The sequence below is a fragment of the Taeniopygia guttata genome, chromosome 2 (genome assembly GCF_048771995.1).
Source record: "Taeniopygia guttata chromosome 2, bTaeGut7.mat, whole genome shotgun sequence".
NCBI lineage: Eukaryota > Metazoa > Chordata > Aves > Passeriformes > Estrildidae > Taeniopygia > Taeniopygia guttata.
The window spans coordinates 101,391,000-101,406,469 of NC_133026.1; the positions used below are offsets into that span (position 1 = coordinate 101,391,000).

The window sequence follows — 15,470 nt, forward strand, 5'->3', positions numbered from 1 at the left end:
CTTCTTCCTCCCTCTCAAATCTGAAACAAATATTCAGCTCAATTACTACTGCTATTATCTTTCAAGGAGTATAGCTTAAAGTAGGATTAGGGAAAGGTGGTTTTCCATAGAGCAGTGTCCTGGAAAAAGCCTTCAAGTTCATGACACATTATTAACATTACACTTGATCAATGACAAAAAAATAACAACATTATTGCTTCAAGAATCCTGGTTTAATGGAGAAAATCTAGATGGCTCCCCTGCAGTCTGTCTTCATAGGACTATGTTATGTTTCAATAAATTTAATCTGAGCATATTTTTGGTAATGCTGCAGGAAAGGTACACGGCCTACACATCTACACAGGTCTCATCTCCTTGCAAGAAGCCAGAATCTTTGAGAAACTGAGGGCGATATAGCAAGTTTCTTTATATATTAGTGCAGTTTTCTTTCCCACAGATTCACTTGAGATACAAGACAGTTGGGCCCTACATTGTAACAGTAATTTCTTTTTGACAGCTCTGGGATAACCTGCAATAATTTAATCCTGTTTTCTTTTGTCCCTATAGACTGCATAATTTGTGCTGTGATTTAAAGATTCCAACATTTCAAATCCAGAGATCACAAATTACAACTGGGAACAGATCCTAAACACTAATTTATTAATGTAGATTTTGAATTTGTCATTCTCCATAAAGAAAAAAAGACAATAAATTATAAGAAAATAAATCTTTAGGAAAAGTGATGTGGTTTTTTTTTTTTTTTTGCAGGCCAGAGAAAGAGCTGAGCTATAACAAGTTTTTCAAGCTTGATTCTAAGTGTATTTCTATAAGAAATGTCCTATTCTGCAGTGCAGAGTATGCTCTTGTCAATCTTACTATCCAAATAAGACAACCATAATTAAAAGTGCTTGACAGGATTTCCTGCTCTCCCTTCATATTCTCACATGTTTTCTTGCTTTTTGGTTTCAATTCTTACATGTAGCCTCCAAACTTCTTTCAGGTTCAAGACAACAACAACAACAAAAAAAAACAAAAACCACCCCACCCCAAAACATACGTTAAGTGTCAGAAAGTAATTCTTCTGTATCCCATTTTTCTTTTCTTTGTGACATTTAAAAAAATATTTTCCGACATATTAATAAATTATCACTTGTCTCCAGCAAGAATTGAAAAGCATTAGAGGCTAGGTAGGGTTGTGGGATTTATTGTCCTGAAGAACTAAACAATTTGATTCCAGAGCCTTGTGGTAGGAGGAGAAAGAGGCTATAATTGTTCTAAGCATCAGCTTAACAGATGTGTGCACAATAGGCAGAAAGGTTATTCTCAGCAGTTGCCCCCTTGCAGGAGGAGAAGGTCTGAAGAGAAGGTACTGTGCTACTCGACAGAAAGCCTGCGGCACACCCCATTAGCTCCACAATACAGTACTTGGTATCAAAGATCTCTGCTGTGAAAAAAAGAGATCACCAGCATACTGCAACCAGAAGATGAAAAGCAAAGGAAGATAAGAAAAAGAAATCAACCCTCCAAACCCCTAGCTAATTAAATGCATTATTGAAAATACTCAACAGCAACAACTGGTTGTGTATATTACAGCCACTGGTTCTATTACCAGCAGTAGTTAGTTGCTGCTCTGGGAACAAAAACATATTAGGAAATGGAACATTACACAGCTTTTATGAATGGTTTAGACTCTTTAAAGCTGCTTTTTTAACCAGAGTTTTCTAGTTCCTCTATTTCTGCTTCCTATTGTGAAACCCACTTCTAAAAACTGGTATTTCTACTGGGGTATGTGATGAATTTGAATGTGATGAACTAGCCCAGAATATAGGAAAAAATGTTCAGATGTAGGGAAGAAAGCAAGCACATGAAGAAACAAGTAAAGTCTGAATCCTGAAGCATACATAGCACTTACTTACATAGGACTTTAAAATCTGTGGGTAATTTTTCAATTTCTAGAAAAGCAAGCAGTTTAGACAAGGAACAAATAGTTTCTAAAATATTTTCTAGCACAGAGTGTTGAATCCACAAGCTAACATTTGGTCCACCTGAGACCAAGTTCAGTGATAGATATTAAAGCTAGAAATGTGCAGAAAATGAACAGATAGGCTTTAGCTCCAAAAGCTCCCCAGGGATAGTGCATGGGCAGTGGAAGGCATAAATATGTGCTGATAGAGGCAGAGGACTGAGAAGATGCAAGACTTATATATGCAGCAGTTAAATTCCATCTTGAAAAGAGAGCAGAGATACCTCTTACAGTGAGTAGCCACAACCACACTGCATGAGGAGGTGATTATAAAATGGTCCCTTCACCTACTGGTTACTGCAGCTTCTGGTAGCAATGATAACTGCCTTCACTTTTTACTGAAGCAAAACCTGCTGCAGTGACTGCCTACAGCTGGATTACTGAAAAACACTTAGCTAATACACCTACTTAGAGGGAGCTGCATTTTAGCTCTCATTCTTTTACTATGTATGTTTCCTTTAAAATGAACTTGAGATACAGTGAGTGTTTTTCTATTAAGAGATAGGTCTGCACGGCAACAACAATAACAACAAAAGCCCAAAAGCAATGACTCCCTTTGCAACTACAGCGTCAAAAACCCCCAAACCCATTATGTCGCAGAAATTGTCTAAAATACACTCAAAAGCATAAAACCAGAGGGGAATAGACTATTGGGAGAGGACGTAGTAGATAAAAAATTTCAAGAACTCTTGTTTTCCAAATAAACCTTTTGGGACAGATGTAGCTGTTAGTAGGATAATTCATTTTGCAGGAGAAGAAAAATTTAAAATTTATACTGCTAGTCCAGAGATCTGATAATCCATAAGAACATGTTATTAGCTCTTTTAACCACGCTAGAATTTGGAGGTAAATACCCCTTTCAGAAAAAGGTATGCAATAAACTGCAGCTGTCACTTTGCACTATAGACGTCACTGACTGCAGGCATGGGAACATCTCCCATAACCAGAATACATTTCCTCCCTACTCAATAAGGCAATGTGCCCAAGATTTTTACCAAAAGGAATCTGCAGGTGCATCATTACACAACCAAGCTTTCATGACTGTTCAGTTCTATTATTCTCCCAGTTACCTCATGGGAAGCTCACCACTGGTCAGCAGCTCTGCAAATTCGGACACCACCTTGGGTGACCAAGTATAGGCTAAGGAGTCTTTAGATTGAATCCTACTTTTTCAGAAAGTAACTTGTCTTCATCTTTCTATCTAAAATAGTCAGCTTACTATAGAAAAAAGGTACAGATCCCAGTTGGGCTGACTTAGCCACTTGCAAGATAAACTGCTGGTTCAGTATTTTTTATAATTCCATGGCCACACAGTAGTACAGCTGTTGCTGAATTATCTTCACCTTCCCAAATGAGCTGGTTTCTGAATGGAAGGTACTTTTAAGATCTGCTCAATTGCTGATAATCTGATTTGTCAGGGGCAGTCCTCACCATGTGTTTGTTGAATAGTTATGGTAGCATGTGTTGAACTTTCACGCATGCTTCCAGGAGCTCTTAAGGATTTAATGCCTCTGTGAAGTCCAGAACAAAACTCTGCTAAAACTTCAAAAACTCAGGCAAAGATTATGCAATATCTTCTCTTTCCAAATAGGTTTAGACACTTATTTTCTATTGGAACATACACACTTAACTTTAAAGAGCATCTTCAAAGGCACAGTATGTGTGTTCCTATTATATGTACAATTTTGATATCTGAGATAAAGCTGAACTCAAGATATCACTGCACCATATGGGCCCACTGCTCACCACTAGCTATCAAAATGCATACAGATCAGTCTTTTGTGTTTTTAGGTCTCAAGAAATAATGATGAAAGAGAATCAGGTCACATAACCTGGAAGTCTTTTAAATGCTTTAATAAAGTCCTCCCAAGTCTGTTTCAGAAACTAAAAGAGCATTGAGGTAAAAGGTACTGCAGTGCCATCCACTTGTTCACTTCTACTGAAGTCTCCTCCAGGCCTACCACTGTAAGAATTAGCACACTAAAAAGCAACAGACATTTGTAGAGGTGAAACTTGGCCACTAATGCTTGGGTGTTATTTATTAATTGCCAGTTTCTAGCTGTCAGACACATTTTATGTGTTAAAGAATCTCAATGGAATAAATAAAACCCCTGTAATGAGCTGAAAAATCCATGTTTTTTCTTTTATCCCTTTATTTCATTGGAATTCATATTTAATTCCAATGTTACGTGTGATGACATTTGAAAACAACTTTCTAACTTTAGCCTTACAAGTATTAATTATTACATAATCTTCAACAGGGCTATATTGTAATTATACAGCTGTGCTGGATTTCCTGATAAAATCTTCTTTACAAATGTCTCTTGCCTGGGAAAAAATATAAATAAACAAAAGTTGTGGATGGCTTACCAATGAGGCTGGTTCCCTATATGTATGAGACCAGCAAGGATGCCTGAGGCTATGGCTACTCTCATGTGAGGTATGGAAAAATCTTCTGCCCCAATCTTACACCTTATTTTAAAAATTCTTTCATTGTAGTAGATTCAGAGATTGCACAGAGAAAATCCAACTGCTTGCAGAGGCAGTAATGGCCTCACAGTCAGCTAAGAAAAACACCATTTTGTAAGCAAAAATTCTACTAGAACTTAATTCACAAACAAATAGAACTGTTTGTTTTCTCCTAACACTAGTTTTAACCTAGACTTCAAAACACACCATGCATATCAGATATATCTGAGTTGCAGCCAGTCTGCCATTTCTCTTTTGGCCTTTTGCAACTATATCACCTTGTAATGCTTATCCCCCAAAAAGCAGTATGCAGCAACACTGTTTAACAGTAAGTCACCCCAGCTATACTCAAATGGCTTAATCAGGACTGAGATACAAATTTAAAATGTGGTTTTCATTATTTCCTTACTTAGATGGATTGTTAATAAGAAACAGAACTGACTGAATCCTATTAGCTTGACATTTCTGGAAAATGCTGCTTATATAGCAAGCTGAAATGCTTTATTGGGACAAATCCTGCCTAGTGCAGCTACTGGCAATGTAGAGGCTTTCTACTGTATCCTTTACTCTGGAAAAACACAGCTTTCTCTCATTACCAGCCAAGGGACAGCACAGTGAATAGTAATTGGCTGATTTTCAAGCACAAACTGAATCCTACCTGCTTTGAGCTAGCCCTGCTGCCCACACAGCTATATGTGAAAATTGGCTTTCAGAAAATGAAATGTTCAAAGTGCTTTCAAGTCCCATTAGCTTTCAACAAGGCTTAGATTACTAAGTGACTGTGGAGCATGTGGAAATTTTATGTATAGCTCCCACGAGACTGACCAGTGCTTTGGCTGGCTTTCTATACCACCTATTCCTATATTTAAGGAGTCAGCACTAAACCTCTTACAGGAAGAAGAATAGGAGAAGATTGACCTGTAAATTCTCCATCTCCTTCCAAAAATAAAAAGAAAACAAAAACATTGCTATTTACAATGTACAATAGTGGGGCACCAGAGTCCCACTGTTTTATGAAATAATGCAAGTGTTTCACAAATAGCTAAAATAAAAAAACCCTCTATTCTGAATTCCCAGATTAATATAGAGATACATAAAAATATTATTCTTTGAGCAATGATAATACTGATTACTCCAGAGATTTTTTCATTTAAAACTGCTCATTTCATAAAACTAGATAATCAGTTTGAAAATGCATATTTTCTAAATGCATGTATATTCACATACACATCAACTGTTGGCAAGAGCTGGATAATTTTTCTTGTTGGCATTTCCTCTGATCCTCTTCTGCAACGATTATGTGGCTAGTCAGATGGAGGAATGTGGTATTTATTCTCTGGAATATCATATGGCATTTTCTTTATTGCTACAGATCTAACTGGGCCGCAACAGTGCCCATCTCAATGCATTATTTTGTCTGCATTATGGTACTATCTAGAAATCCCAGTCTGGGACTGGAACTCCATTGAAGCAGAAGTGCATCACATACATAATGGCCATGAATACACAAAGGTGTTCATGCCCCTCACAGTCGTAAGAAGCCAAACACATCTTGAAAGACAACAGAAGCAAGGTAGGGTTTGAATGACCTGAACAATCTTGGTACAATACACATCAACCACAACATGACAGCTTCTACCATTCCTGAATAATCTTACCTGCTCCTGCTCCATGTTAGTATTTCCACCATCTTCAGAAACAGGTCATTGCTGAACTTATTTTAAAGTCTGTGACCACACTTTATTTGTGCACTCTTGACAGGTGCTATTTAAGACATTTTTATACCACTACAGCTAATGCTGCCAGCTAAGTTTCCATCTAATAAAGTGTTACACACTTATTGATTGACATTTCTCCACGGTTAGATTTCCAATACTAGCTCAGTTTGTTCTATTTGAACAAAATAAAATGAAAATGTCATATGGTTTCCCAAAGAATAAATAGCACATTTCCACAACATCTTTTGAGTACTCATAGATGTACTGAAGACTGGTAACACAGGAACTGGCAGCAACAGAAATTGTCCAGATTTAGACAGTTAGCCTGAGATGAGACAAAGCTGAATGCAATAAAAGTGGTGTACATAGTACTACTGCCCATGTATGCACCCTTACATCACTCAAGAAAGCTGCTTTTTCTGATCTTAACTGCAGGAAACTAAAAAAAAACCAACATCGAAACAATGTAGCTGTAGTTGAATGTTGCTCATCCAGTCTAACTGAAGAACCCTTTCTTTCATATAATTTGCTTGCCCCACAGCAGAGATGTTAAATGGTCTGTTCCTCTCATTAACATTTTCTCAGACTGTGTAAATCCAGTATCTTCCAAAATCTGAATTACATGTAGCACTCCTGAGGGTTAGGAATTCCCTAGTGAGGGCTATGTGGGATACGTGAATAATGCCAGAGCCTTAATCTTTACCTCACAGCTTTTACGACAGTACTGCTAGACAGTGGCTTGCAGAGAGTGTGTCTCAGGGTTTCTTCTACAAAACAGGAAAGCTTTGAATAATGTAATTCTGACTAGAGGCCTTGATGTATTTTCCAACGCAGTGTACTGGCTACAGAGAAGTAGGCCTCACTCATACATGGGCTTTCTTTCTCTCTATGTACTACAGATATTTTAATTGCTTAGTTATAGTCAAGCATGTGAGAAGAATGATAGGTGATTCATCTGGGAACCTGAGACACAGGTATGAATACATCAGATGGGACAGTAATGAGAGGTATTGGCTCTCTGCCTGAGGTCTCAGCTCTGACTGAAGGGTTCTTGAGAACATGGTTCAAACCTGAGCTGTCTTTGTGAGAGTAGTCCAACAGAAAGTTTCAGTTGCTGAATCAGTGGTTTCCACCAAAAAAGCTGTTTATGTTTCTCATTTGTGCATTCTTCTTAATAAGAGTGATTTGCATCATGGAAATATGAATACCTATTAATCACTCATTCTAAATAGCTCATCTGGGCTTGGAAAGACTAACACATACAGATTTTTTTTTTTTTTTTGGTAAAAAACATGCTGCATCTAACATTTCCAAAACAAAAATCTTAAGTAACTGACTTGTTGGACTGGGCTCTTCATACAACTTGTAATGCAGAATCAATTTTCATGATGGATGAGAAGTTTAAGATCATTTTATCCCCTTCAGCAGAAGGTTCCTTAGGGAATGGACAAAAGAACCTAATTAGTCTTTTGCATTTCTACTTTCTATTTCCATGTTGAGTCAGTCATAAGCATCAGATTGTAATAAAATCATCACTATTCTCTAGCTCAAAAATATGAGTTCATTTTGGCTACTTGTTTCTTTTATTTTTCCCCAAGGACCTTATTGTGAAGGAATGTTGCGCATGCCTGTGAGTAAGATATTCAGATGCTATATTTTTTAAACTTGTATTGGGAGTTTAGGAGCATTTACATGAACACTTTACCTAGATGAACAAACAAGATAATTTAGTCTACATTAAAGCATAAGTAAAAATGCTAGAAAAAACTTCTGTCATAGTTTATTGTCCTGATAAGTATCTCATTAGTGAGACATATCACTTACAATGTATTTTTATATTTAAGGGTAGAGAACATTGGTACATTTATTTCTTCCTCACAGAAATAGTCAGTATCAAACAACTATTAGTCAGATGTACACAAGTCATTAAATACAGATGTTATTTGATATTTTAAAATTATATTTTTCTTTTCAATGTCAAGATAATTATGATTAAAAATAAAATCTGTGTAACCAAAAATTCAGCACTATTATTTGTCGTTATTTTTGGGGACCACCTGGTTATTTTCACCCCTTCGAATAGGAAAGGGCAATGTTAAAATTTTAATTATTTTTTTTATTATATTTTATGGGAGACAGCAGTATTTGATGTACACTGTAAACAAGGAATGCCATTCTAACATGCCAAGTATATTTGTACTCAGTATAGACATAATACATGAAGATGCTTGCAACAGAATGAGATTTAGAAGCAGCAGAGGGAACCTCCACAGTCTACATCTGAATATGCAACTGCATGGAAGAATACAGATGGACAGGGAAAGAAATTAATCTAATAAGCTTGTATCTTTTCTTGTTTTCAAAGGCAGTGCTTCCAAATCACCTGGACTGTCATGTGCATTGGTGGCCATATCAATATACAGATTTCAGTTGCCACCAAAGGATACATAAGAGAGAAAGGACAAAGAGACTTCAAAGATTTGGATATTGTCACAAGACAGAAAACCAAAACAAAACAGAAACAATCAACCAACCAAAACCCACACAAACAAACAAAAAAACCCAACTCCCAAAAAACCCAAATCATCTGAAACAGCAAAAAAACCCAAAAAAACCCCCAGCCTTCTTTCTTGATACATTTGTTTCTGAGATACATTGTGTTTTGTAAACTTGATACATTACTTTTTTTTTTTCTAATCTACCAGATGAGAAGACCAAAAGCCTTCTTCCTCCAGACTGCTGAAGACCATCTGGTGAATAAACTTCACAGAAAAAATGATGCCCTTACTATGTGATTTTTCTGACAAACTGCATTTCCTGGCCTCTTTTCTGCTTTAGCACTAGGCTTCATTGATTAACAGGTGTTTTAACAGGACTCTGTCTAGCACCTCTGGGTGCTAGGTACTCTCCCCACCAAGCCCAATTTATGACTGATTTTTTGTCAAAGATGGAAAACTTCTCATCACACATCAGCTTTTCATAATTTGCTTTCCTCTAAAATACAGTCATGCAGGTGAATTTGTACGGCTGATGCTGTATACATCTTCCTTGAAAAAAAAATGGATTCTAGTCCATAATATAAGCAATTAGTAGCCAGAGCAACCCTAAGAGATGGTCACCTTTATAATGTTCTTTTCGGAAAATGTTTGATTCACAAGGACAGTGTGCTCAGCTCTTGAGTTTCAGAAAGATGACAATTTCCCTGTTTGCAGAATATATCTTAAGTTACATATTTTTGAAGAGGACAAATATATTACTTTTCACACCATCTTCTATTTTCTACATTACAACCAAGAAACATTTTCCTTTTGCCTTATTTGCTCCTAATTATTTACTGCAGACTCTCTTTTCTCTTACTTCTTTATTCTGATATGCAAAGACCTGTTGTAACTTTTCTAGTCTGATTTTCACAACACAGAAATCAAACTAAGATCTTGTCTTTGAGACAGAGACCTATATATGCTCTGAAGTCCTTTATGTCTGATTTACTGAAGCTCAGTCTGTGTGGGGAAGTGAATAGGAAGAATTGCTTTTTCTTCCTCTGTGGCTTTGAAAATGGAATACAGAAAAATAATCATTTTCTCCAACTTTTTTCATAAGCCACATTGACAAGCAAGTGAAAAATCAGCTTGCATGGGATTTCAGAATTTATACTGGCAAATAAATACTAAATAATTATTTATATAATATATAGACCTTGTTTATACTTTCAGAGAACTTCCAAAGGTGTATGAAAGGTGGGCAAAATGTAGAAACACACGCGAAAAATGCAAGTGGATTCCCCTAGCAATGAACCTATCAGCAGCTTTCTAACATTGCTCTTATTTCACTTGGTCTGTGAAGTAAATAAATCTTCACAAAGATCCAGGGAAATGAAACACTGCAACAAAGTCTAAGTCAACTTTATATCAGAAAACCATGCTAGCCCTGTATTTACAGCCTTCCACCTGAATGGGGTGTCTTATTCCCTGCACAAATAAAATACCCCACAGCTGATTATGACATAGACACAAAAATACAGAAATCATGAAAATGGTGAAGGACAGCTGTTCTGACAATTATCATTAAACTCTCCTATTACAGATGAAGAGGCAGAGAGAATTTCTAGTATTGTGATGTACCATGAAGTGGTAACTTGTAAACAGCATTGACTTTGATGGTTACCAAGTTTTTAGTACACACTGTTTCTTTTTGTCCTCAACACCAGTAAAGTACACATTTTTAATAGCTATTCAATGATAATAGCAATCATGAGTCTCTGGTGGGTAATGCTAGCAAGTGAGCTAAGGTGAATTTACCATATGACTTCACAGTATAACCTGTAGATGTCACTTTCACACGTAAAGGGTCTATTCCTTCTGTACATGTTTAGGTAGGGGCAAAACGTAACTTCTTTTTCATTTGTCCCCACTATTGCAAAACAGGTGAACTTGGTTCTTTAAAGCCTTACCTTTCCAAAGGGGGACTGAGAATGGGCTCATCTCTCTGACTGAAGACAGATGGCTTCAACCACCTTTTTAATGTTTTCAAGATTAAGAAGTAAAAACAGCAGCAAAACCAGTTGAATTGTCAAGATTAATACAGGTACACAGAATTCAATCACTTAGTATATATACCAGAAAAATAGCCTGGCTGTTTTCAGTCCCACATTTTGAAAAAAAATGACAGCATCTATGAAACTGAAAAATTGTGGCCAACTATTTTGCCTTGCTGTTATTTAATTCTCCCTGAAGTAATTTCATATTTTATTATTCATCTGAAGGCTAAAATCATAGAAGCAAAAGTTTATTTGTAAAGAGAAGTGTGGGGCTTCCACACTGCTGTAGTTGTGACAACTTTTTGCAACATAAAAAAAAAAAAACATGCCGAGGAAGTTAAGAATATTGCTATTCAATGAAATATTTCTGCTTGAGATGCCTAAAAGGGAAGTTTCAGCTTGAAAGAAAATGTGTTTTTGTTTCTGAAAACTCTTATCAAAATGTTCACATAGCACACAGAGTTGTGCGTGGAAGAAAGACAAGTATTTTGCAGAAAAGAGAAGGAATATGAAAGGGGTTATTAGAGAGGAAACATTATGCTGTTGGTAGTGAAGACTGTAAACATTTTCCTTGTAAATATTTATTTTCAAAAGTTTCAAACTTATACCTAAAACCTCCTCCTGACTGAAACTTGGCTTGATGTCTGTCTCCATAATAAGCAATACAGAAAGCAATTTTGCATCTGCCTTACAACTGGATACAGAGGAAAAAAAAGAGGCTGAAAGGCTACACTGCAACATTGTACCTAAAACGTTTTTATTTTCAAGAATAAAATAGTTTTATTTTTAACTTTTTACAGTCATTAAGATATGCTCTGAAGTATTTCCACAAAACATCTCAGATCCAGCTCCTCTGCATGCTGCATCAAGCAGAGACAATCTGAAATGTGGGGAGCATTCACCAGTCTGAGATGCACTAAAGAACATACTTTATATATAAAGACATACAGCCTGCATGTGAGATATCTGCTGTTTCACACGACTGACCTGCTTGGAAACCTGCCCTGGTGGAAATGGCCATGAGTAATGCTGTAGAACTGTGCTAACATTCACTTGTCACTCATCATTTACAGCTGCTGCTACTGTAGAGGAGGAAGCATCCAAAATCCTTGATAGAGACTCACTAAAAGAAGCTACAACATAGCTCAGTAAACTACCTGAGCTTCAGGAGACACAGAACAAATAAGTACAAATCCAATTATTTTTTTCCTGCTCAATAATCAAGGTGAGACATCCTAGATCAGAAGTCATACAATAGTCAGAACAGCCAGCACTGTGTGTGAGAATAAGCACTGTACAGATATTCAACCTAATGCTCTCACAGAAGAACCAGGTAAAAATTCATCGATTACCTAACTCCTGCAAAAAAATAACTCTTAGCTGCCAATAAATCGAACAGATCATACAAGAGCATGATATTCTCCTATAAAAAGAAGAATTTTATCTGTGGGAACAAGGCATATATAAAGCAAAATAATGAGTTTTAAATTGCACCAGCCTGCTGGTTCTGCATGACCCATTATGCTGGCTTTTGACGAGGGATTCTTTTTAATCATGGTGACTCAGGTGCAGATCCCATCTGTTGATGCCAATTACAGCAGATCACCAAAAGTCTTTATTAGCTGTAAATTCAGTCTACCACTCACATTATATTTATCACATAAAGGAAAATTAATTTAGTAATTGAAATTGCACACTCTGAATGTATTACTCTTAAAAGCTGAAGTAAAATAATTTTTGATATTTAGTTGAGAAAGCCTCCATTAAGAAATTCTTTTAGAAAAACATTTCGTGCTGTAATTCAAGGTAGCAGCAGGATGCTATGAATGCCAAGGTGGAAAGCTACCAGTCTGCACGTTAAACTCTGGTTAGTATGGAAGACAGTAACACTTCAATAAACAGGTGATTAGGCAACTCCCAGCTCTGTTAAAAGCAGATTGGTAGTCTATTACAAACTGATTAAATTTGCCACTTCTTCACTTCAAACAATTATATTTGCTCATTAACACTTGATATGTTGAATGCAGCTTAAGAACATAGGAAAATTAAATATCAATCATTCTAACTCCTCAGAGATTTAAAACTGACTCACATAATGATATTTTCCTTCAAAGAACAATAGGCATGTGCACCTGTGAAAGCTGCTGTGGAGGAGAAAAGGGAGGATGAGAAAAGTTATTTAAAGATTGATGAAAAGTAGATATCAAGGGAATTAAACATGCAGCTTAACTGTCGTGCTGCACTGATGTGTTCGTACATACCTGATGAAAGTGTGTTCTAAAACAAAGCATGAACATCGCTGCCCGCAGCACAGGCTGTGGCACACGACATGTCTGTTAGTAAGGCTGACCTAGAATAGAATCATAAAGTATCCTGGGACCTACAAGGATCATCAAGTCCAGCTCCTGGCCCTGCATACATCAGCCCAAGAATCCCACCATGTGCCTGAGAGCATTGCCCACATGCTCCTTGAACTCTGGCAAGCTTGGTGCTGTGACCACTTCCCTGGAACATACGCAGGCATACTCTGACATGTGAAACAAATGTTCCTTTCATGGTTAGTGTTGAGTCCTAAAGGAGTTCTGAGGATTATTCCCAGTTACTTTATCACCTTTGCAAAACACAGAGACTGCATATTACTGGAAGCTGGGATACTGGAGAATAATACTAACTAGCCTTTAAACAATTGCATCTATCAGGATATGGCAGAGAACCATGAAAAGCAGAAAAGTATTTTTAACCCTTTTGTGATGATGGAAAAGCTGAGATAAAGGAGGGAAAAGAAACCTTCTCATGATTGTTCATCAGGCCACAGACAAAACCAGACAGAACACACACTTTTGAGATTACTGTTCTTCATTCCTACAAACTAGAGGTACAAACTCTCTTTCCAACTGACCTTAAAAAGTAAGATGTTAAAGATGTAAACCACAAAAAACATCATAGCCAGATAATTTTGAGCTTGCTGTAAAATGCATGCTTATTTTAAAATTAATTTTACATTCTTCAGAGAATCTGTTTCTTACTCATTACACCATGGGAAGAAGGGGTTATGCATCCCTATGTTCACCTAGCTACACCTACACAGAAGACATTGATGTGACCAATCCCCAAAATTGACAGCTGCAATAGTTATATATCCTTTATATCTTGGAAGAACATGAGGAAAAAACACAGAAAAGAAACTGTTGGGACTTGCTGGTGGATGTGGTAAATAGACCTTCAGCACATTACTAATACATAATTACATACTTGGTTTTAAGACGTGAAAGTAAAAAACTTCAAACTTGATATCTGCTATTCAAGTATTATGATGAACTTTCTGATGAAAACTTACTGCAAACTACAAGTTAAAGGCCAACTGTTTATCTTTTTATTTTATTTTATTTCAATTAAAAGTGAACAACAACATCATTAGGTAAATGTTAAATGGAAGAAACCATTTCTTCTTTGAAGAGGAGGGTGTAAAAGTCCAAAATAAATAAATCAAATGCTGCATTTTTTTCCTGTCTTCCTGTCTGGCTGAAACCATGACACTGGCTTGTCTGTAGGGACTGAGGACTAAGGAACATGGTGGGTGGGTAGCAGAAGTGGAAGATGAAGCACTCTTACATGGCTCATATTCTAAGATCACAAATTCTGAAAGTATAAAACTCTGGTCCAAAAGTGTAATGTTGACACTAGTGAATTGGTTCTGGAAATAATATCTGTGCCCTGCCCCACTGTCATCTGACATGAAGCACAACCACATTTGAGACAGTGGAATGCTGAGGTACAGCAAGGTATAGATATGAAACCTCCCACTGGTTTAAGTGGGGACTGGAGGCAGCAGACTCTGGGGTATTTAAGAAACAACTTAAATCACAGCAAGGTGCCTTATTTGACATGGTCAACATTCTATTTTCTTTGATAAAAAAATCATTAAAAAGTATGTGATGCCTAAATCCAACATATGTTAAGATTGTTCTTATCATATTATAGCCAGTACTCCAGCTGGGTCCCTTTAAACGTTAAAATAACATCTGTGGGTGGAGTTCATCTTTTTCAGATCCACGGGCAAATGTAGGGAGCTCTGTCACAGACTATCTATTACAAAAAGGATTCCCTCAAATCAGTGGAGGAACAATCAAATTTTCAAACACGCTATCCAAGCATAGGTAGGAGATTGGCATATTGTTCAATATTATGACTAAGTAGTCACAGAAGACTCAATTCTTCCCATTTGTTCCAGCTCTGAACTTGACCAAAAAAATAAATAAGGACTGCATCAGAATTCACAAATTATGTCTTTGAAGACAAGTACAAATTGAAAATTATTTTGTGTGATAATAAAAGAATAGGCTCTTTTTCTTGAGCAAGCATTTAATGATGGCCTGTAAAACTGGCTCTGTAGAACCCTGTGATGAATCCTCCTGCCAGTGTTTAGATGTCTTTTGCTCCTCTACCAAACATTGCTAGCTGAAGAGTTTTGTATTTTAACGACCTGGAGTCTAATTATCATTGAACAATTAAGAGAACATACATTTTCATGACACTATTGTCTCTCTGAACAGGTACAAAACATTTCTACCATGACTCATTTCTTTTTGCATGAGTAACATAATGCTGAGTAAGTTCTTTGAAAAAGGATGCATTTAGCTTTTTTACTCACAATCTGTTTTAACACAAAGGTAAAGGACCGCTCACTTGAAGTACCTGAAAATTCGGTAATAATTCAGTTTCCTTGCTTCTACTGAAGTGATTG

General features: G+C 36.7%; 1 protein-coding gene across 13 annotated transcripts in view; it reads right to left on the reverse strand.

The window, feature by feature from the left end:
• Positions 1-15,470, reverse strand: part of PTPRM (protein tyrosine phosphatase receptor type M) — a 441,751-nt gene that overhangs the window by 36,447 nt on the left and 389,834 nt on the right. The gene's annotated exons all lie outside the window — the stretch shown is intronic.